This window comes from Pan paniscus, chromosome 13 (assembly GCF_029289425.2).
Source record: "Pan paniscus chromosome 13, NHGRI_mPanPan1-v2.0_pri, whole genome shotgun sequence".
NCBI lineage: Eukaryota > Metazoa > Chordata > Mammalia > Primates > Hominidae > Pan > Pan paniscus.
The window spans coordinates 15,784,795-15,805,533 of record NC_073262.2 but is presented as its reverse complement, the minus strand read 5'-3'; the positions used below and the strand labels follow the sequence as shown (position 1 = coordinate 15,805,533).

The window sequence follows — 20,739 nt, the reverse complement described above, 5'->3', positions numbered from 1 at the left end:
TAAAACTGTCTCGCTCTCTCTATTTTTCTCTCTCTTGTAGAAAGTCAGGATACATAGATAGATAGATAGATAGATAGATAGATAGATAGATAGATAGATAGATGGTAGATAGATAGATAAAGATAGATAGGAAGGCAGGAAGAAAAGGGGTGTCTTTTAAAAAAATTTATAGGCTATATAACAAATTGAGTCATTTTTGGTCAAATGTCTTTTTTATGTGCAACAGCTAAGAAACCACAAGCTCATCATGTGAAGAGGAAGAGTTTGGCAGCTCATCTTAAATTGTAATTATCTTCTTTGCATGAATCCTGGAGAAAAGGTCTTCATATCGGTTTATTTTTATAAAACCGTCTGGTCCTGCTGATGGTAAGACCTCACTTGGATGAGCTACACAGAAGCTAAGGAACTGTCAGGGTAGGCCCACATCATTGCTATTGCTATTGAGATGTAACTTCTTTTGCATAAAGCTTTGCTGCTACTATTTGTTCACTTCCTTTATAGTTTCTTGGATAGAATGTAGGAGCCTGAATAAAATTCCTGGAGAAGGAATTTTCTTTTCCTTTTTCTTTTCTGGGGGAAGTGAGGGTGGGGAGGGGCTGGGTCTCACTCTGTCACCCAGGCTAGAGTGTAGTGACACTATTACAGGTCACTGCAGCCTTGACCTCCTGGGCCCCACCTCAGCCTCCTGAGTAGCTGGGACTACAGGCATGCACCACCATGCCTGGCTAATTATTGAATTTTTTGTTGAGATGGGGTCTCCCTATATCGCCTGGGCTTGGACCTACTTTCTGATGGCCATTGTTTCTGGGGTTCCCCAAACTCAAAACATTAATGTATCTCATTGTAAAAGAAAATATGTATTTTCAGAAGCATTGGTAGCTGATTATAAATGGATGTTATATCTTCCCTGTGGAACACAAGTAATTTAGTTTTGATGGATAAAATGGCAATCCTTTAATATTATATTGCTTATTCTGATAGATCGGATTTGAGGTTGGGTATATTTATAAATTTTATTAAATGGATGTTTCAGAGAGCTGTGATTAAGATTCTAGGAAATTTTTTAGCCAGGGAAGCACATAGAATCTTGATAGTCTTCATCTCTCGTGAACACTTTTTATCAATAGTTTTAATTTCAGGTTAGAATTTATGATTTATTTAATCTCTGCTTGTTGGCAGGAATTCTATTTATATTATATATTTTTTCTTTTTCTTTTTCTTCCTGGCTTGTCTTCAGTACGATATACTCTAAATTTTGCTGTAAATTTCCAGCATGGTGCTAATATTTGGGTGAGACAGAATTTCACCAGTGGGATGTGTGTTCTGGTGCTTTTAAACCTGAATTATGATTTATTGTCATGAATTGTTTCTGGACTCTGGTAACTCTTCCAAGGTGGGTAAAGGCAGCACTGAGCCCCAGGACACCAGGGGAAGACATAGAAATCTATTTCCTATGGCAGAAGAGATTGTAATCACTTCTGCCCGCCGTGGCCTTTTGGTTACAGGAATCAATACAAACAGCAGCTCTCCACGGTCCATTTGCTTTCTCCGTGGCCCTCGGGTGAGCAATCATCTCAATTTGCCTGGCACTGTGGGGATTCCCCAGAGGGACTTGGGACTATTTTCCCAGTTTTTTTTTTTTTTCAATTTTAGAAATCCTATTGGTTTGCAGTGGTGCCCCATTGTGGTTTTGAGTTGCATTTCCCTGATGACCACTGATGTTGAGCATCCTTTTACATGCTTGCTGACCACTTGTATGTCTTTTTTGGAGAAATGTGTATTCAAGCTGTCTTCCTTATAGCTAAATAAAATCAAACAAAATCCCACCTCACATAAGGTGAAGTTTCCAGCTGTAGAGCGGATGAACTTTTAGGTCACCTGAGCAACCCCTTTTCTGACATGTTTGAGATAAATTAATCTTCTGATGACAGCACAATTGTCATGGGACTTATCTCAGGTCCAAGTATTGTGCAGTGAGGTGATAAACAGATCCAGAATGCTTCACCCAGCAACTCCACTCAACTTTTGTAATAGGTTGGATTTTGAGTTCCTGCAGAACAGGTAAGATGCCAGTCAACCTGGCCCTTGGTCCTTCACTCATGGGTCAGTCCGAGCATGTAGTACAATTATTCCTCCAGTGGCAAGTCAGCAAGAGGGGGCAGATGAGGTCAGCTACAGACAGGATAAGAGAAAGCAGGAGAAGCCTATTGTCCACCATTGCAATTTTAATTGGCTACATTTGAAGCTGGTAGGAATACAGACCACTGAGTGCCCTGGAGGAGGCAGTGCTTTAAGCCATTTTTGTTCAATCACTTCCTATGATTTAGTTTATTGGCTTAGTAGAAAACATTATGAGGGCCGGGTGTGATAGCTCACGCCTGTAATCCCAGCACTTTGGGAAGCCGAGGTGGGTGGATCACCTGAGGTCAGGAGTTCAAGACCAGCCTGACCAACATGGTGAAACCTTGTCTCTACTAAAAATACAAAATTAGCCAGGCATGGTGGCGGGCGCCTATAATCCCAGCTACTTGGGAGGCTGAGGCAGGAGAATCTCTTGAACCCAGGAGGTGGAGGTTGCAGTGAGCTGAGATCGCACTATTGCACTCCAGCCTGGGCAACAAGAGCGAAATTCAGTCTCAAGAAAGAAAGAAAGAAGAAAGAAAGAAAGAAAGAAAGAAAGAAAGAAAGAAAGAAAGAAAGAAAGAAAGAAAACATTATGGAATACTGAGTAAACAAGTTCAAGCGGGGCACAGTGGCTCACACCTGTAATCCCAGCACTTTGGGAGGCAGGCAGATCATGAGGTCAAGAGATCAAGACCATCCTGGCCAACATGGTGAAACCCTGTCTCTACTGAAAATACAAAAATTAGCTGGATGTGGTGGCACGTGCCTGTAGTCCCATCTACTCGGGAGGCTGAGGCAAGATAATCACTGGAACCCGAGAGGTGGAGGGTACAGTGAGCCGAGATCAGGCCACTGCACTCCAGCCTGGCCACAGAGCGAGATTCCGCCTCAAAAAAAAAAAAAAAAAAAATGTTCAGATGTGTGGGGAGGAAATAGGAAATGTCCTGGAATAGTGAGTGATGGATGAGTCTTATCGGGAAAAGCTTTAGGGGACTAGAGGTGGCGTAAAAGGACTGGGCCACATTTCAAGGGAGAGAAGGGATGCAGGGGTATTGTGGCCATTGCCTATTTCTTCTTTTTTTTTTTTTGAGACGGAGTCTCACTCTGTTGCCCAGGCTAGAGTGCAGTGGCATGATCTTGGTTCACTGCAACCTCTGCCTCCTGGGTTCAAGCTATTGTCCTGCCTCAGCCTCCCAAGTAGCTGGGATTACAGGCACCTGCCACCACGCCCGGCTAATTTTTTTGTATTTTTAGTAGAGATGGGGGTTTCACCACGTTGGCCAGGCTGGTCTCGAACTCCTGACCTCAGGTAATCTGCCCGCCTCGTCCTCCCAAAGGCCGAGGATTACAGGCTGGGATTACAGGCATGAGTCACCACACCCAGGTATGGCCATTGTCGATCCTGTTTCTTTCTCACTCACCCAGACTGCAGACTACCACAGGTCTTGTCAGACAATCCCTTACCATGCCGCTCCAACGCGAGGAAAGGTAAGGTAGGAAGAAGCTGCGTTTAGAGGGAGGGGACTTGTGGAGGGCACTTGTGGGAATGATGCACCAATAATACACAAAGGCTTCATTAGGGCGCATCAATCCAGGAGTCCTTCACTTTATAGTGTCCTTTAAGAACTTCTCCTGGGACTGAATTCCTCTGGGCTAGGACAGTCTGAGCTTTAGGGCAGCCCAGGAAATTCTTGGAAGAAATGAAAGGCTCTTGAGTCTGTCAGTATTTGTTTCCTTGCTCTTACATACACAGTGCAAGAGTGCATTCCCAATACATGCAACTCTTGAACTGTAACAATGATAATCATGGGTTGAAAGCTTACAATATTACAAATGTCTCTAGTTTCCCCAGAAATTTTTCTGTAGTTTGCTTTCCGTTTCTCCATTGATATTTTGAAACCCTTAAAGAAAAGCCACTTGCACACTGGATTTTGTTTCTGTTAGTATAGATCCTTCAAATGACAACCTAGTGACAAATGGAACTCTAGGACCTAAGATCCAGGATCTTACCCCTTCTCTCTCTCTCTTTTTTTTTACTTTTGAGACTGAGTCTCGCTCTGTCACCCACGCTGGAGTGCAGTGGCACAGTCTTGGCTCACTGAAACCCCTGCTTCCTGGGCTGAAATCATTCTTCTGCCTCAACCTCCGAGTAGCTGGGATTACAGGCGTGCACCACCATACCTGGCTAATTTTTGTGTTTTTAGTAGAAATGAGGTTTCATCATGTTGGCCAGGCTGGTCTTGAACTCCTGACCCCAGGTGATCCACCCGCCTCCGCTTCCCGAAGTGCTGGGATTACAGTTGTGAGCCACTGCACCTGGCCCCCCTTCTTTTGAATATTAATTCACAAGGCTTCTTCCTGTTGGCTACACCAAACGAAATTGTATCTATTCTGTTTTTGTTTTTTTGTTTTTTTCCGGTTTAGAAAACATGGCCCTTTTAGCTGTAATTATATGGCTGGAAGAAGAAACAAAGTTGTGAGCTGCAATGGAGCTGAATGTTTTTGGCCCCTCACCAATCCCCCTCAAAAAACTCATAGGTTGAAATCCTAACCCCCAATGTTATAGAAAATGGGGCTTTTGGGAGGTAATTAGGTCATGAGGGTAGAGCCCTCGTGGAGGGATTAATGACCTTATAAAAGAGACTCCAGAAAGCTAGCTTGTCCTATTTCTGCCATGTGAGGACACAACAAGACAGTAGTCACCTGCAACCCAGAAGAGGGTCCGCACCAGAACCCAACCATGCTGGGACCCTGATCTCAAACTGGCAACCTGCAGAACTCTAAGAAATGCCTCCTGTTTATAAGCCACCAGTTTATGGGACTTTGGTATAAGCAGCCCAAGCTAAGGCATGGGCAATGAAAATATCAGAATTGTTTGAAACTTTAATCTATTGTAATAACTCCTTTCATATTATGTATAATACGTCGGTTTAACAGTATGTAATAAAATTTTAAAACAAGGCATCTATTCCAAGAATTAATTAATTATATTAATTGAACAGACACTTACTAATTCATTCAAAAAATTGCTGAACACCTGATATGTGCCAGATATTTTTCCAGGTGCTGGAGATACAGCAGTGAAAACAAAGAGCAAACCTGACCCTTGTGAAGTGAATTGTCAGGAGCTCAGCTGAGCTGGGAGAGAGAGAGCTGTCAGAGTAGCCGGTTATAGCAACAAGCCGAATATAAAAGAACCCAGCCTTTAATCACTCACTGCAATGGTAAAAGCAAGAGCTTAAAGCAGTTTTATGGACCCTGAAGCAGGAGGGCAGCGGCGAGAGCTTGGAGTGGAAAAGTCCTGGGTGATGAGTCAGAGTAGGGAAATGTATCATCAAGGTCTCCCTCCTCCCCGCATAAGGAGGTCTTGGCAAAGGCATCTGAAAAGGACGTCTACCCAAGGTCTGCTAGAGACTAGCAATGAAGACTCTGGGGCCAGGAATGTAAACATAGGAAAAGCCTGACTGACCAGGAGAGCCTGAGTCCTTGACTGCAACTTCCTTCAGAGACCGTGACCCACTGGCTGTGCACCAAATGTCTCTCAGAGAGCAGCAGCTTTCTGTGTGAGGTCTGCCAGGTAAGGCCTTCGTAATTGCCTGTAGTCAGGTCTGAAAGATCACACATTTGGCTTAAGCAAAAGCCAGACTCCTCACTAACATTCTAGATAATAAATATTCAAGCCAAATATATGCTATATTAGTGGTAAGTGCTGACAAAAAAGGTAAACAAATAAATAAGCAAGCAAGCTGGGAAGGCAGACAGGGAGTAAATGAGAGTTACGGAGTACAAGTGTGATAGCAATTTGAGTCAAAGGCAGGCAAACGAGGCTTCATTGTAAAGGCGGCATTTGGTGAAACACTTCAGAAATTGAGACTCGCAGCTACCCAAGAGAAGAGCAGGTCAATCAGAGGGTACAAGAGGTAAAAATTTCAGGAGGTGGAAGTCCGTTTGTCTAGAGTGGAGCAAGCAAAGGGAGAGGGGCAGGGGTGATGGAGACAGAGAGCTAATGAGGCACCAGGTCTTGCAGGGCCCTGTAGCCACTGCAAGAACATGAAATTTTTCTCTGGGTGAGACGGGAAGCCACTGAGGACTTTGCAGAAATAACATGCTCTGACTCTAGATGCCCTCCTGAGAATAGATTTGGGAGAGAAGAGGAGAGGATGTTAAGGACAGAAGCAGGGAGACCTGCTAGGAGACTACTGTAATAATCCAGGAAAGAGATGATGTTGGTTTGGACCAGAGAGATGAGACTGGAAGTAGGGAGAGCTGGTTGGATTTTTGGAGAGATATATATATATATATATATTTTTTTTTTTTGAGACGGAGTCTTGCTCTATCGCCCAGGCTGGAGTGCAGTGGCACGGTCTTGGCTCACTGCAACCTCTGCCTGCTGAGTTCAAGCAATTCTCTGCCTCAGCCTCCAGAGTAGCTGGGATTACAGGTGCCTGCCACCATGCCTGGCTAATTTTTGTATTTTTAGTAGAGACAGGGTTTCACCATCTTGGCCAGGCTGGTCTTGAACTTCTGACCTTGTGATCCACCCGCCCTGGCCTCCCAAAGTGCTGGGATTACAGGCGTGAGCCACCGTGCCCGGCCTTTTTGGATATATTTTTAATACAGTGCCCCCCCATTTCATTAATTCTAAACATGTTTCCCTCCTTACATCTTAACATATCTAAAATCAGATTGCATCTTATATTGGGATGGCATTCTGTAATTGCTGTCAAGCAGGTGGCAGCTGTGATGTAGTTGTCTATTAGTTGAAAACCTTCCAGTGATACTATCTGGTAATTGCCAGCATCAATTCATAACGCAGATATGTTGTGACAAATCCAGGTTTTATGTCATTAAATTTCAAAGCTTAATACATTCGCTCAGAAACATATCATAAATGTGGCTTCTCTGCTTACGTTCATGAACGATACCTTTTTTGTAAAGCTCATCCCTTTTGCTCCAAAGCTGATCCTGTCGCTCAGTGCGTATGTCTCTGACGCAGTGTGGCACTGCAGGATTCATCCCAACCTTGACAGCTTCATATATGACCGTCACAGTCGGCCTCTCATTACATCTTCAGCCTCACTTCCCACCACTCCCTAACTTCATATTTTCTGCTCAGGTTGCAGTCAATGCTCAGTTTCCTGTGACACCAGGACCTTGTCCCAGCTGTATACTTTTCCAGTTGTTTTTGTTTTGTTTTGTTTGGTTTTTGAGAAGGAGTCTCGCTCTGTCACTCAGGCTGGAGTGCAGTGGCATGATCTCGGCTCACTGCAACCTCCGCCTCCCAGGTTCAAGTGATTCTCCTGCCTCAGCCTCCTGAGTAGCTGGAACCACAGGTGAGCACCACCACACCCAGCTAATTTTTTTGTATTTTTAGTAGAGACGGGGTTTCACCGTGTTAGCCAGGATGGTCTCAATCTCCTGACCTCATGATCCACCCGCCTCGGCCTCCCAAAGGGCTGGGATGACAGGCGTGAGCCACTGCGCCCGGCCTCCAGTTATTTTATCTTTCTTTCTCCCATTGGCTATTATCCTTAAAGATCCAGCTCAGTTGACACCTCTTTTGTGAAACTTTTTTGACCCTCCAAACAGACTTTCGGCATCCCCTGAACACAGTGCAGCTTGAACAACACCGGTTTGAACTATCCTCGTCCACTTATATACGAGTTTTTGTCAATAAATATAGTCGACCCTCCTTATCCTCAGGTTCCACATCCACAACCAAAAGAGGACGAAAAATACAGTGTTCTAATGTGAAACCTACGATACAGAGGGCCAGTCTTCATACAGGTAGTTTCCCTAGGGCCAACTGCAAGACTTGGGTATGCCTGGATTTTGCCTTCATAATTGCCTGTAGTCAGACCTGAAAGATCTGCAGCAGTCCTAAAACCAATCCCCCAAAGAATACTGAGGGACAACTGTAATATACTTGGCACAGAACAGTTATGCAATATTTGTAAGTATCTGTTTTTATTATATTGGATTTGATGAACCACAGTTTCCTGTTCTGCAAAATGTAGATAGTAATAGTAAATAGCATAAAGATGTTTTAGATGTTTTGAAGATTACTTAAAATAATACATACAAGCAGGCCAGGCACAGTGGCTCACACCTGTAATTCCATCACTTTGGGAGGCCAAGGCAGGCAGATCACTTGAGGTCAGGAGTTTGAGACCAGCCTGGCCAACATGGCAAACCCCCATCTCTACTAAAAATACAAAAATTAGCCAGGCATAGTGGCACACACCTGTAATCCCAGCTACTTGGGAGGCTGAGGCAGGAGAATTTCTTGAACCCAGGAGGTGGAGGTTGTAGTGAGCCGAGATCATGCTGCTGTACTGCAGCCTGGGCAACAGGGCAAGACTTGGTCTCAAAAACAAACAAACACAAAACAAAAAAAAGTGCAAGCAAGAATAATGTTTAGTACTTAAGTGCTCAGTAAATGTTTGCTTTTTTTCTTTTTTTGACACAGGGTCTCACTCTGTTACCCAGCCTGGAGTGCAGTAGTATGATTATAGCTCCCTGCAACCTCGAACTCCTCGGCTCAGGTAATCCTCCCACCTCATCCTCATAAGTAGCTAGAATTACAGGTGCATGCCATCATGCCCAACTAAATTTTTAATTTTTAATTTTTATAGAGATGGGAGTCTCGCTATGTTGCCTAGGCTGAGTTCAAATTTCTGGCCTCAAAAGATCCTCCTGCCTAGGCCTCCCAAAGCGCTAGGATTATAGGCATGAGCCACCAGGCCTGGCCATGCTTTTAAACATTTGTATTACACTATGAATACTAATACATTTTAAATGATCATATTTTAGCCCCATGTGGAAATAGTAACATCTATTTTTAAGCCTTAGATTTGTCTCATCACAGAAACTTCTAGTGTATTCAATGAAAAAGAAAAAAGCAATGAAAAGAGGAGATAACCCCATTTCATTTTTCTCTTGGTGCTAAAGTGCTGCGATCTATGATTGTGTGAAGATTCTAAATATAGATGCTGATGACCCAAAAGCTCTTCTCAAATTTCATTTTTTTTCTAATAGCTTCTGAAAAATACTCCCAGGAGTATCAACTCTTGGTGTCAATCAGGTAGTTTGTGCAATTCACAGTAGTTCATTGCATTTAATCATAATGACTTTATCTTACAAGTCCTTTCACGTCTAGTCTGCCTTGGCCATGATAAATACATCATTTAATTATTTATTTAGTCTCTTTTCTAACAACAATCTTGTCTCACTGCAACCTCTGCCTTCCAGATTCAAGCGATTCTCCTGCCTCAGCCTCCCAAGTGGCTGGGACTACAGGCGTGCACCACTACTCCTGGGTAATTTTTGTTTTTTTAGTAGAGACAGGGTTTTACCATGTTGGCCAGGCTGGTCTCGAACTCCTGACCTCAGGTGTTCCGCCTGCCTCGGCCTCCCAAAGTGCTGGGATTGACAGGCTTGAGCCACCACGCCTGCCTAGATAAGCAATTTAATGCATTGGTTAAGTCACTAAAATAGACATTATTGCACTGGGTCTGTGTTCATTCTATAATGCATGACTCTGAATAAGACTTTGACAACTTCTTCCATCCATGACTTAGGAGTTTTCCTGATTGCTACGTTAACGTTAATGAATGCTATGGTTTGAATGTTTGTCCCCTCTAAAACTCGTATTGAAATTTATTTGTTAAATTTGTTTTTGTTTCATGTTGAAATTTAATTGCCGTCGCAACAGTGTTAAGAGGTAGAATCTTGAAGAGGCGATTAGGTCACAAGGGCTATATCCTCACTGGTGGGATTGGTGCCATTATAAAAGGGCAAGTTTGGCCTCCTCTGTCTGTCTGTTTCTCTCCCTCTGCTCTTGCCCTCTCACCTCCCACCATATGGTAACACAGCAAGAAGCCCCTTGCCAAATGCTGGCACCTTGATATTGGACTTTCCAGCCTTCAGAACTACAAGCCAATCAATTTCTGTTTATTATAAATTACCCAGTCTTAGAGCTGGGCACAGTAGCAGGTGCCTGTAGTCCCAGCTACATAGAAGGCTGAGGTGGAAAGAGTCTCTGAAGCCCAGGAGTTCCAGGATTTAGTGTACACTGATCACACCTGTGAATAGCCACTGCACTCCAGCTTGGGCCACATTGGGAACTCTGCCTCTAAATTTTAAAAGAATAAAGTAGAAATAAATAAATCACCTCGTGTATTAGTCTGTTCTCAAACTGTTAATAAAGATATATCTGAGACTGGGTAATTTATAAAGGAAAGCGGTTTAATAGACTCACAGTTCCACGTGGCTGGGGAGGCCTCACAGTCATGGCAGAAAGCAAAGGAGAAGCAAAGAGACGTCTTACGTGGTGACAGGCAAGAGAGCGCTTGTGCCAGGGAACTCCCATTTACAAAACCATCAGATCTTGTGAGACTTATTCACTATTAGGAGAGCAACATGGGAAAGACTCTCTGCCATGGTTCAATTACCTCCCAACCGGTGACTCCCATGTGGAAATTATGGGAGCTGCAATTCAAGATGAGATTTGGGGGATACAGCCAAACTGTATCACCCAGTCTCAGGCCTTTTTGTAGCAGCACAAAATAGACTAAGATAATACAATTTTAACATGTGATTATTAAATTCCCCTAGGGAATTTTTTTTTTTTTTTTGAGACAGAGTCTCACTCTGTCACCCAGGCTGGACTGCAGTGGCGCGATCTCAGTTCACTGCAACCTCCACCGCCCGGGTTCAGCAATTTTGCTGTCTCAGCCTCCCGAGTAGCTGGGATTACAGGGGCTCACCACCACGGCCGGCCAATTTTTGTACTTTTTTTTTTTTTTTGAGACGGAGTCTCGCTCTGTCACCCAGGCTGGAGTGCAGTGGCGCGATCTCGGCTCACTGCAAGCTCCACCTCCTGGGTTCACCCAATTCTCCTGCCTCAGCCTCCCGAGTAGCTGGGACTACAGGCACCTGCCACCACACCTGGCTAATTTTTTGTATTTTCAGTAGAGATGGGATTTCACCGTGTTAGCCAGGATGGTCTCCATCTCCTGACCTCGTGATCTGCCTGCCGCAGCCTCCCAAAGTGCTGGGATAACAGGTGTGAGCCACGGCGCCCAACCAGTTTTTGTACTTTTTAGTAGAGACAGGGTTTCACCATGTTGGCCAGGCTGGTCTCGAACTCCTGACCTCAAGTGGTCTGCCCACCACGGCCTCCCAAAGTGCTGGGATTACAGGCATGAGCCACCCTGCCCGGCCTCCCCTAGGGATTTTAAATAAAATTCTTCCAAAACTTCATCTTGATTGGCGCACTATTGTTCTTGATACTTACGATGGCGCTCCTCCTCTTCATTCTTTCTCTTGTTTGGGTCCCTGAGAAACTGTAGAGTTTATTGGGTAAGTGAAAGTGTTGTATACATGTGTTATTTTCAAATTAGTGTAATAAACCCGAGATGTAAAGTACACTTGGGGCATTTTCTTTCTTTTTCTTTCTTTTCTTTTTTTTTCTTTCTTTCGAGACAGAGTCCCCCTCTGTCCAGGCTGGAGTGCAGGAGCACGATCTCAGCTCACTGCAACCTCTGCCTCCCAGGCTGAAGCTATTCTGGTATGTTTCTAATCTCCCCTTTCCTCCCTCTCCTTCTTACTGATGACCTTGATTCATGATTCACAAAAAAAAGAAGCAAACAAGCACTCTCTCATCTCTCTAGCATTCTGAATTGGGACCCATTCTTTCTATAGGAGGAAGTGTCTCTGCTCCTTGTTAAGGCCAACCCTTCACTTCTACTCTGGATCTTACCTCCTTGTAACTTATGAAGGACTTTACTCCTACAAATCGACCTTTCTCTCTTGCATTCTTGATTTCCCTCTCCAGGGGATTGTATTCACCAGCAAATAAACTTGCTCCTGATTTCCCATTCCTGTCTAGCTGCTGAATGAATGGCTTTCCCCATGACACCACCTGTTCTCTCACCTCAATCCATTTCAATTAGACTTCTGTCTTCCCCACTACATCTGAAACTTCTAAGAGATTAGCCAGTGACCTTCATGTCACCAAATACAATGGTCACTTTTCTGATTTCGTCTTACTCAACACCTCAGCTGCCTTTGTCCCAAGTGATCACTTTCTACCTCTTGAAACTCTTTCTTATCTTGGCTTCCATAATACCCCACTCTCCTGATTTTTTTTAATAGCACTGTCTACTTATTGACTACAGGATAGTAACTCTCAAATGTATATATCTATATTAGGCCATTCTTGCGTTACTATAAAGAAATACCTGAGACTGGGTAATTTACAAAGAAAAGAGGCTTGTGGTTCTGTAGTCTGTACAGGAAGCATAGTGGCATCCACTTCTAGGAGAGGCCTCAGGAAACTTGCAATCATAGCAGAAGGCAAAGGGAGAGCAGGAACATCACACAATGAGAATGGAGCAAGAGAGGGGAGGGAGGGGCTGCATGCATGTTCAACAACCGGATCTTGTAAGAATTCACTCACTACCACAAGAACAGCACCAACAAGATGGTGCTAAACCATTTCTGAGAAATCCGCCCCCATGACCCAATCACCTCCCACCAGGCCTGACTTCCAACATTGGGGATTACAGTTCAACATGAGATTTGGGTGGGGACACAGATCCAAACTATATCAATATCAAACTGTAATCTTCCCCAGAGTCGCATCCCCTATATCTAAATACTACTTGGCGTCTGTACTTGTGTGTCTAATTAGCATCTCATACCAAACTGTATATTATGATCATCTTTCAGTGTAAATGAATATACATTTAGAATCCTGTTGCTCTTTCCTCTGCCTCATACTCTCTCCCCCTATCCTTTGCCTTCATTTCCTGCCCCTATTCCTGGACCAGCCCCCAGTACATTAGGTCCCTTGATGATTTCATAACACCTAATAGTTTTCTCTCTGAGTAATTATCCCACTTATAGTCAATTAGTCAGATTATGTCTTTTACGTCAAACTTCCTTCTTTGGCCTCTATGATCCCTGAAGCCAGAAATTTGCTGCATTGTTTACTGTATCCTCAAGGCTCAACACAGTACTTTACACATATTTGGAGCTCAATACATTTTTTATTTTATAAGAAAGAATAAAGAGGCCTGTGCGGTAGCTCATGCTTGTAATCCCAGCACTTTGGGAGGCCCAGGTGGGTGGATCATTTGAGGTCAGGGATTTGTGACCAGACTGGCCAACATGGTGAAACCCTGTCTGTACTAAAAATACAAAAATTAGCCAGTCGTGGTGGTGCATACCTCTAATCCCAACTACTTGGGAAGCTGAGGCAGGAGAATTGCTTGAACCCGGGAGGTGGAGGCTGCAATGAGCTGAGATCATGCCACTGCAGTCCAGCCTAGGTGACAGAGTGGAACTCTGTCTCAGAAAAAAAAAAAAAAAAAAAAAGAATAAAGAGATGGATACTCTCTACATAACTTTTAACAGTTACATAGCATTGGTTTAGGGATATACTATAATTTAGTAAATAAATTTGTCTCTTTGTATATCTAGGTTGTTTTCTATTTTTCACTATTATAATCACTTCTACAATGAACATCCATGTAGCTAAATCTTTGGCTCATATTTACTCATGTGCTTAAGTAAATCACTAGAAATAGAATCACTGGTTTAACAGTGAAGTATACATTTTCAAGGCTCTTGCTATAGGGTGGTAGTCTGCAAAGTTGAACACCATTAACTCCTCTCTTCCCTGTACAAGCAAGCCACTCATCCCATCAAAAGGTGATGTCACTCCCTTATCCCTGGATGACTTGCCTGTAGAATATGGTGGAAGTAGGGCCACCAAATAAAATACCCAGTTATAATATTGTGATATAATAAGATATATATATTTGGTCTTCATCCCCAGTTTCTGGCACATAGCTCTTAAAACCTTTGGAAATTTCTTATAGAGGAAAAGGAGCGTCTTTTGTAAGGGAAAAGACTTTTGGAAAGCCCTAGAATGAGGAGCTGTTTGTCAAGGGAACTAACCAGGTGATTGAGGCTTGAACAAGTTGGACCCTTCAGCTCATCCTCTGACCTGCAAAGAAGGGAGAGGTGCTAGAGATTGAGTTCAATCACCAACGGCCAATGATTTCATTAATTATGCTATGGCAATGTGATGGACCTCCATGAGAACCCTATGTGGCAGGGTTTTGGAGAGCTTTCAGGTTGATGAACACATGGAGGTGCTAGGAGAGTGGTAACCCAGAGAGGACATAGAAGCTGCATACCCCACCTCTATACCTTGTCCCATGCATCTGTCAACTGAAGAATGATGAGGTTCATAAATTTGTAAAGGAGTGCTTTATTCTTTATAAAGGGCTGCAGCCTGAGGGTGGCTATTCTGGCAGGGTGAGAAATGTAGCATCTGGGCAGAAGCTGGAAACAGACACTTTGAGGGAGTGGGAAAAGGAACATGAATTTATGCTGAGCAGGGTGGCTGAATATACATATTTAATAAGTTATAGGAGGAGACATGAATATTTATGAAAGGAGAAATGTGTGCATGCACAATTGAGCTTCATGTCCCTTCATGGGATCCCTGTTCAAAAAAATGGCCTCATTAGCATAATCTGAGGATGGAGTTTTCAGGCCTCTTATGTCAAAAGGTGAAGCACGGGACATGAAAACCCTTATTGTGCATTCTCCATAGACTGGCCAGAACTACTCCGTTGTCAGTGGTCTCTTATCAGGAAGGAATGCTGGTCAGTTGCTTTGTCAAAATCCAAAAAGGGAGGAGCAGTGTCAGATGGTTGGTTGAAATCAGTGGTGCAAAGAGTCTTTTGAAAGGGTTGGTTTCTGTTTAACCCTTAGGGAAGAAAGCCTAACGGCAGCTAGCAAGGAAGGGGGTATAATGAGATGTGTCCTATCTCCCATCGAGTCATCGCTGGAAACTCAATTTTCAAGGTTTCTTGGGGGTTCTCTTGGCCAAGAGGGGGTCCATTCTGTTGGTTGGAGGGATTAGGATTTTATTTTATTTCTCACATCTCTTCCATCTGTTTATATGTATCCTTTAAAATTTCTTTTGTAATAAATCAGGAATAGTAAATAAGCTTTCCCAAGGTTTGTGAACCATTCTAGCAAATTATTGTAACTGCCCAATGGGTGCACAGATAAAATCAACTCACTGAGACTTCAGCATTGCAGTAGGTGGAGTTATTACTCAAATCGGTCTCCTCAAAGGCTCAGAGTTAGGGTTTTTCAAGGATAGTTTGGTGTTGGGGGCTAGGGAGTGGGGAATGTTGATTGGCTGAAGATAAGGTGATATGGGTGTGGCCTTTGGGTGAGGGCCACAGATCCCATGGTTAGGGTGGATAAGAAATGCAAAAGTCTGCTGGGTGCAGTGGTTCATGCCTGTAATTCCAGCACTTTGGGAGGCCGAGGCAGGCAGATTACTCGAAGCCAGTAGTTCAAGACTAGACTGGCCAACATGGTGAAACCTAGTCTTTACTAAAAATACAAAAATTAGCCGGGCTTGGTGGCAGGCAACTGTAATCCCAGCTACCTGGGAGGCTGAGGCAGGAGAATTGCTTGAACCCAGGATGTGGAGGTTGCAGTGAGCTGAGATCGTGCCACTGCACTCCAGCCCAGTCAACGGAGTGAGACCCCATCTCAAAAAACAAACAAACAAACAAAAAAAGAAATGCCAAAGTCTGAAAAGACATCTCAAAAACCAATCTTAGGATCTACAATACAATACAATAGTGATGTTATCTACAGCAATAATTGGGGAGGTTACAAATCTTGTGACCTATGGAGCAATGGCTGGTTATTGTTTATGCTTACATCTTAGCAGAATTCAGGCCTCTCTCATAACCATAACCTTGTGGACTTTCATTAGTTTTACAAAGGGGATTTAGTTTTGGGAAAGGCTATTATCATCTTTAAGGTTAAGCTATAAACTAAATTCCTCCTAAAGTTATCTTGGCCTACACCCAGGAATAACCAAGTACAGTTTGGAGGTTAGAAGCTAGCTGAAGCACACTATGTCAGATTGCTCTTACTCTCATAATTTTGCAAAGGTGGTTTCATTATTGAACCTGAAGAGGTGGTTGTGGGAGCCTTTGATTTGTAGCCAAGTCATACAGAAGTTGTGGATAAGTGCCCATCACTTGTGATTGGCATCTGAAGTGTGGGTGGATGGGGGCGGTTTTGTGGGACTGAGCCCTTAAGCTATGGGGTTTGCACTAACTCTGGGCAGTTACTGTCAGAATTGAGTTAAATGGTAGGATGCAGCCAGGCGCAGTGGCTCACGCCTGTAATCCCAGCACTTGAGAGGCAGAGGAGGGCAGATCACCTGATGTCAAGAGTTCGAGACCAGCCTGGTCAACATGGCGAAACCCCATCTCTACCAAAAATACAAAAATTGGCCTGGTGTAGTGGGGGAGGCCTGTAATCCCAGCTACTCAAGATGCTGAGGGAGGAGAATCACTTGTACCTGGGAGGCAGAAGTTGCAGTGAGCTGAGGTCGTGCCATTGCACTCCAGCCCGGGCAACAAGAGTGAAACTCCATCTCAAAAAAAAAAAAAAAAAAATTGTAAGATGCTCAGTCAATGTCCACTAAGAATTGAGGAATTGGTTGATGTGCGGAAACAAAAAACCCATACATTTGGTGTCAGAAGTGTTGTGTGAGTAGCACAGAAAAATAGTTTTTTCTTTTACCAGTTAAATTTGAATATCAAGTAAACAGAAAATTGGGACACACTTATACTAAAAAAAAATTTGTTGTTTATTTGGAATTCAAATGTACCTGGGCATTCTGTATTATTATTTATTAAATCTGGCAACCCTAGGTATGATGACACTCTTCTAGTTCTAGGTGTAGCCTTAAGAGGCCTGGCAGTTTCTCCTTTTGCCCTCCAGAAGCCAGCCACTATGCTATAAAGAACTTTGGGCTGGACTACTGAATGAAGAGAGGTCACCTGGAGAAGCCCTAGAAGATGAGAAGTGATTTTATATATTCCAGCTGCAACTGAATGGAACGTCTGTTGTGGGTTTCCTTTCCCTTTCTAACTATTGCATTCCTGGTGGGGATGAGGGAGTTAGGGGTATCTGGGGAGGATCAGAAAACAGTTTACAGGTCTTTAGATCCAGGAAAGCTGTACCAGAGGAGCTACGTCCACATCTGGACATGTAACTGATCGTGAATACTGGGCCTGATGCTTTAATAGGATAAGACTTTGCAGTATGTTGGGAGGGGTTGAAAGAATGTAAATAATTCATTGCCAGAGGGCAGACTGTACTTGACTCAAGATGGTCATGGTTTTATCGCCACTTCTCTGAACAAGAGACAGAGTCTATTTGCTGCCACCCCCACCCTCTCATGAACTCTGGGCTGGCCTTGTGACTTGCTTGGACAAACAGAAGGCAACAAAGTTGCTGTGTGACTTTCAGACAATAGTGTTCTGGAAAACCAGATCTATAAAAAAATTTGTTAAAGCCCTAATTTATATCACTTGCCTATTTCTGTGGTGTAAATACTCCCACCACGGCTGATTTCAAGCTATCAGCGTGATATCTCTGACCATGGAGTTGGGAATAGACAAGCACAACTGGCTTTCAGGAGCCTGTACAAATTGGCTCCAGCATGTCACCACTCTCAGACCTTGTCCTTGAGAGCTCTGTCAGCTTCCATTTTTGCTTCCTTGAAATCCACCCAACATGAAGGATCTTCAAGATAGGCTCATGAATGATGAGAGGCCGAATGGAAAGAAAGGACAAGTAGAAAAGGAAGGAGCCTTAGGCATTCTTGCCTCAAACTGGCTCCCAGCTAAGTACAGCTGTATTAGGGACCCTGGCCAACATTACATGGAGCAGAAGACCACCTCACCAATCCAGAGAAATATGAGAAATAATAAATTGTTGTGCATTGAAGCCACTATATTTTGGAGTGGTTCTTTTTTTTTTTTTTTTTTAAGACGGAGTCTTGCTCTTGTCACCCAGGCTAGAGTGCAATGGCACGATCCCGGCTCACAGCAACCTCCGTCTCCCAGGTTCAAGTGATTCTCCTGCCAAAGCCTCCTGAGTAACTGGATTACAGGTGCCTACCACCATGCCCAGCTAATTTTTGTATTTTTTTAGTAGAGACGAGGTTTCACCATGTTGGCCAGGTTGGTCTCGATCTCCTAACCTCGTGATCCACCTGCCTCAGCCTCCCAAAGTGCTGGGATTACAGGCATGAGCCACCATGCCCAGCCTGGAGTGTTTCTTAAATTAGCAATAAAATGAAACATATATTGCCAAGCTGTCATTAAATAAAGCTGTATCAAGTTTTACTCCCTTTAGCAATGCATAGGAGTGCCTTATTCTTTCAACAGAAGCCCACACTGTGAATTACCATCACCAGTTTGACAAATTAAAAAATATGTGTGTTGCAGTTTAACATGCATTTCTTTGAAAATGAGTTTGAACATTTTTTCATATGCTTATTAGTCATAAACTGATTGTACCCTCAGTCCATTTTTCTATTGATTTATAGGAGCTTTTACTATTTTAATAATAGTAATAATAAATGGAGGATATTTTGCAATATGTATGACTACATAGTTTACTTGTGTGTTCTTTGCAGTAAAGAGCTTAAACGATTGATATAAAAATGATGCCTGGCTAGAAAATTTTCTGATTGTTTCTTATAACGCCATCATATCCAGTTTTGAGTTTGTTCATTTTTAGCATTTCTTAAATTATTTTGAATAGTTTCCTTGGATTTTCTCTACTGGTGATTTTCTTCAATGGAATCTTCAGCTGAAACCCAGTACAAAACACATCTCCCCTGCCACTTTAATTTGAATACCACTGGCTCAAGCCACTGTAGTAGGCTAATTCTTCAACTACTCTTTTGTTGAAACCAACGAAAAGTCTTTGATACGTAGCGCAATTACATTTCATACCAATTTAAATTTCGCAAATTGGAAACAGCGCTATATAAAAATGTTATTAGTTTGTGCAAATTATAAATAATGTGAATTCTCCTTAAACCAAAAGTACTAAAATTGGATTGGATTCTAGAACCAAAACAAAAAAAGATGCATTAATGGGAAAGCAGAAAAATTAGAAAAACTCAAATAAGATCTAGAGTTCAGTTAACTTTATCAATGTTGTTTTCTTAGTTTTGACAAATGTACCTGGGTAATGTAAAATATCAGCAACAGGGAAAACTGGGTGAAGGAATATGTGGAAATTCTCTATACTGTGTTTGCAACTTGTCTATAAGTCTAAGATTATTCCAAAATGAGAAGTTTATTTTTTTAAGCATTTAAATATTTGCTCTAAGAAATGTTATACAGTGTTATAGGCCTATGTGTTCTAAGAATACTTTTCCTCATGTTATATTTATTCCTCTGGAGGAATACATTGTCTAGAATTAGGCAAGTTTGGAGTTATATGAGGTTTTCAGGACCTTATCTCCTGAATATAATTACTGCCATGTAAATTATATATTCACATCCCATTTTGAAAACCAAAATAGGAATAACTAAAGATCAAAGACTGACTCATAATTTTTTAAAAATTTTTTTGAGATGGAGTCTCACTCTGTCACCCAGGCTGGAGTGCAGTGGCGCGATCTTGGCTCACTGCAGCCTCTGCCTCCTGGGTTCTGTGGGAGCAATTCTGAGGTAGCGATTCTCCTACCTCAGCCTCCAGAGTAGCTGAGATTACAGGTGTGTGTCACCACGCCCTGCTAATTTTTGTGTTTTAGTAGAGACGGGGTTTCACCATGTTGGCCAGGATGGTCTCAAACTCCTATCCTCAAGTGAGCCGCCCACCTCGGCCTCCCAAAGTGCTGGGATTACAGGCCTGAGCCACCATACGCAGCCCTCTGAATCATAAACTAAAAGAAATCCTTCCTCTCAATAAAAACCAAAAACAAAACCCAAACTCTCTCTTTTCCAGTTTCTGACATTGGAATTGCGGCAGTAAAGCCTTACCACGCTATGGTGATCTTCGGACTAGCATGTGAGTGGAAATCTGGCTTTAAGTGTGGAATCTGGACACAAGGTCCCAGGTAGGGCTTTTCGTCTACCTCTAAGAGGCAGAAGTGTAAGCACATAAATCCAAACCTTGCAGCCACAATCATAAATCTTTACGAGAAATTGGGCTTTGCTCATGAAGTTGGTAAGGAGACCCTCTTGTCCCGTGCTTTTGTATTCTCCTCTCCCATCACAGCAAGTGTCTTGGGAATGAAGGAAGGGGTTTTAGTTTAGTGTTTTGCATTCCTCTGTTTGTTTCTTTGCAGATAAAATGTGTCTTTTTATGGGCTTCCCAGTTGTAAAAGAAATTCCAATAATTTAAGTTCTGGGTGTTTCAGGTTTTACAGTTCTGACTGTTTCCCCTCTACTTAGAGTATATATTTCCGAATACTATGATACACTCCCCTGTTCGTCATTTCTTATACAGATGATAGCCACTGATATTGAGTGGCCTCTGAATAAACAGTGCAGTCATATTTTGCACTAATTTGAATTAGCAAATTCGAAACAGTGAGAGATGAAAAATATTATTAAAGTCTCACTTTATGCACACAAGTTGAAATAATGTAAATTCCTCACACTAAAATTTGTTCATTCTGCATTAAATAGTAAGTTTGTTATAAGAAACGCACTACAATGCCCTAGGTTTATGTGCACGGAGGCTGTT

The 20,739-nt window shown here is 42.8% G+C and overlaps 1 protein-coding gene across 6 annotated transcripts in view; it reads left to right on the top strand.

Moving 5' to 3' along the window:
• The first annotated feature begins 243 nt into the window (after window positions 1-243).
• The window catches only part of SLC35F5 (solute carrier family 35 member F5), a 116,770-nt gene continuing 96,274 nt past the window's right edge, over window positions 244-20,739 (top strand). Inside the window, exons 1-3 of one of the 6 annotated variants that reach the window (XM_063595102.1) lie at window positions 244-414; window positions 8,594-8,669; window positions 19,996-20,058. The gene's annotated coding sequence lies outside the window, so the exon portion shown is untranslated. Of the gene's footprint in view, window positions 5,702-8,593; window positions 8,670-19,995; window positions 20,108-20,739 lie in introns of all 6 variants that reach the window. The other 5 variants (XM_063595098.1, XM_063595096.1, XM_063595099.1 and 2 more) reach the window with 5 other exon arrangements.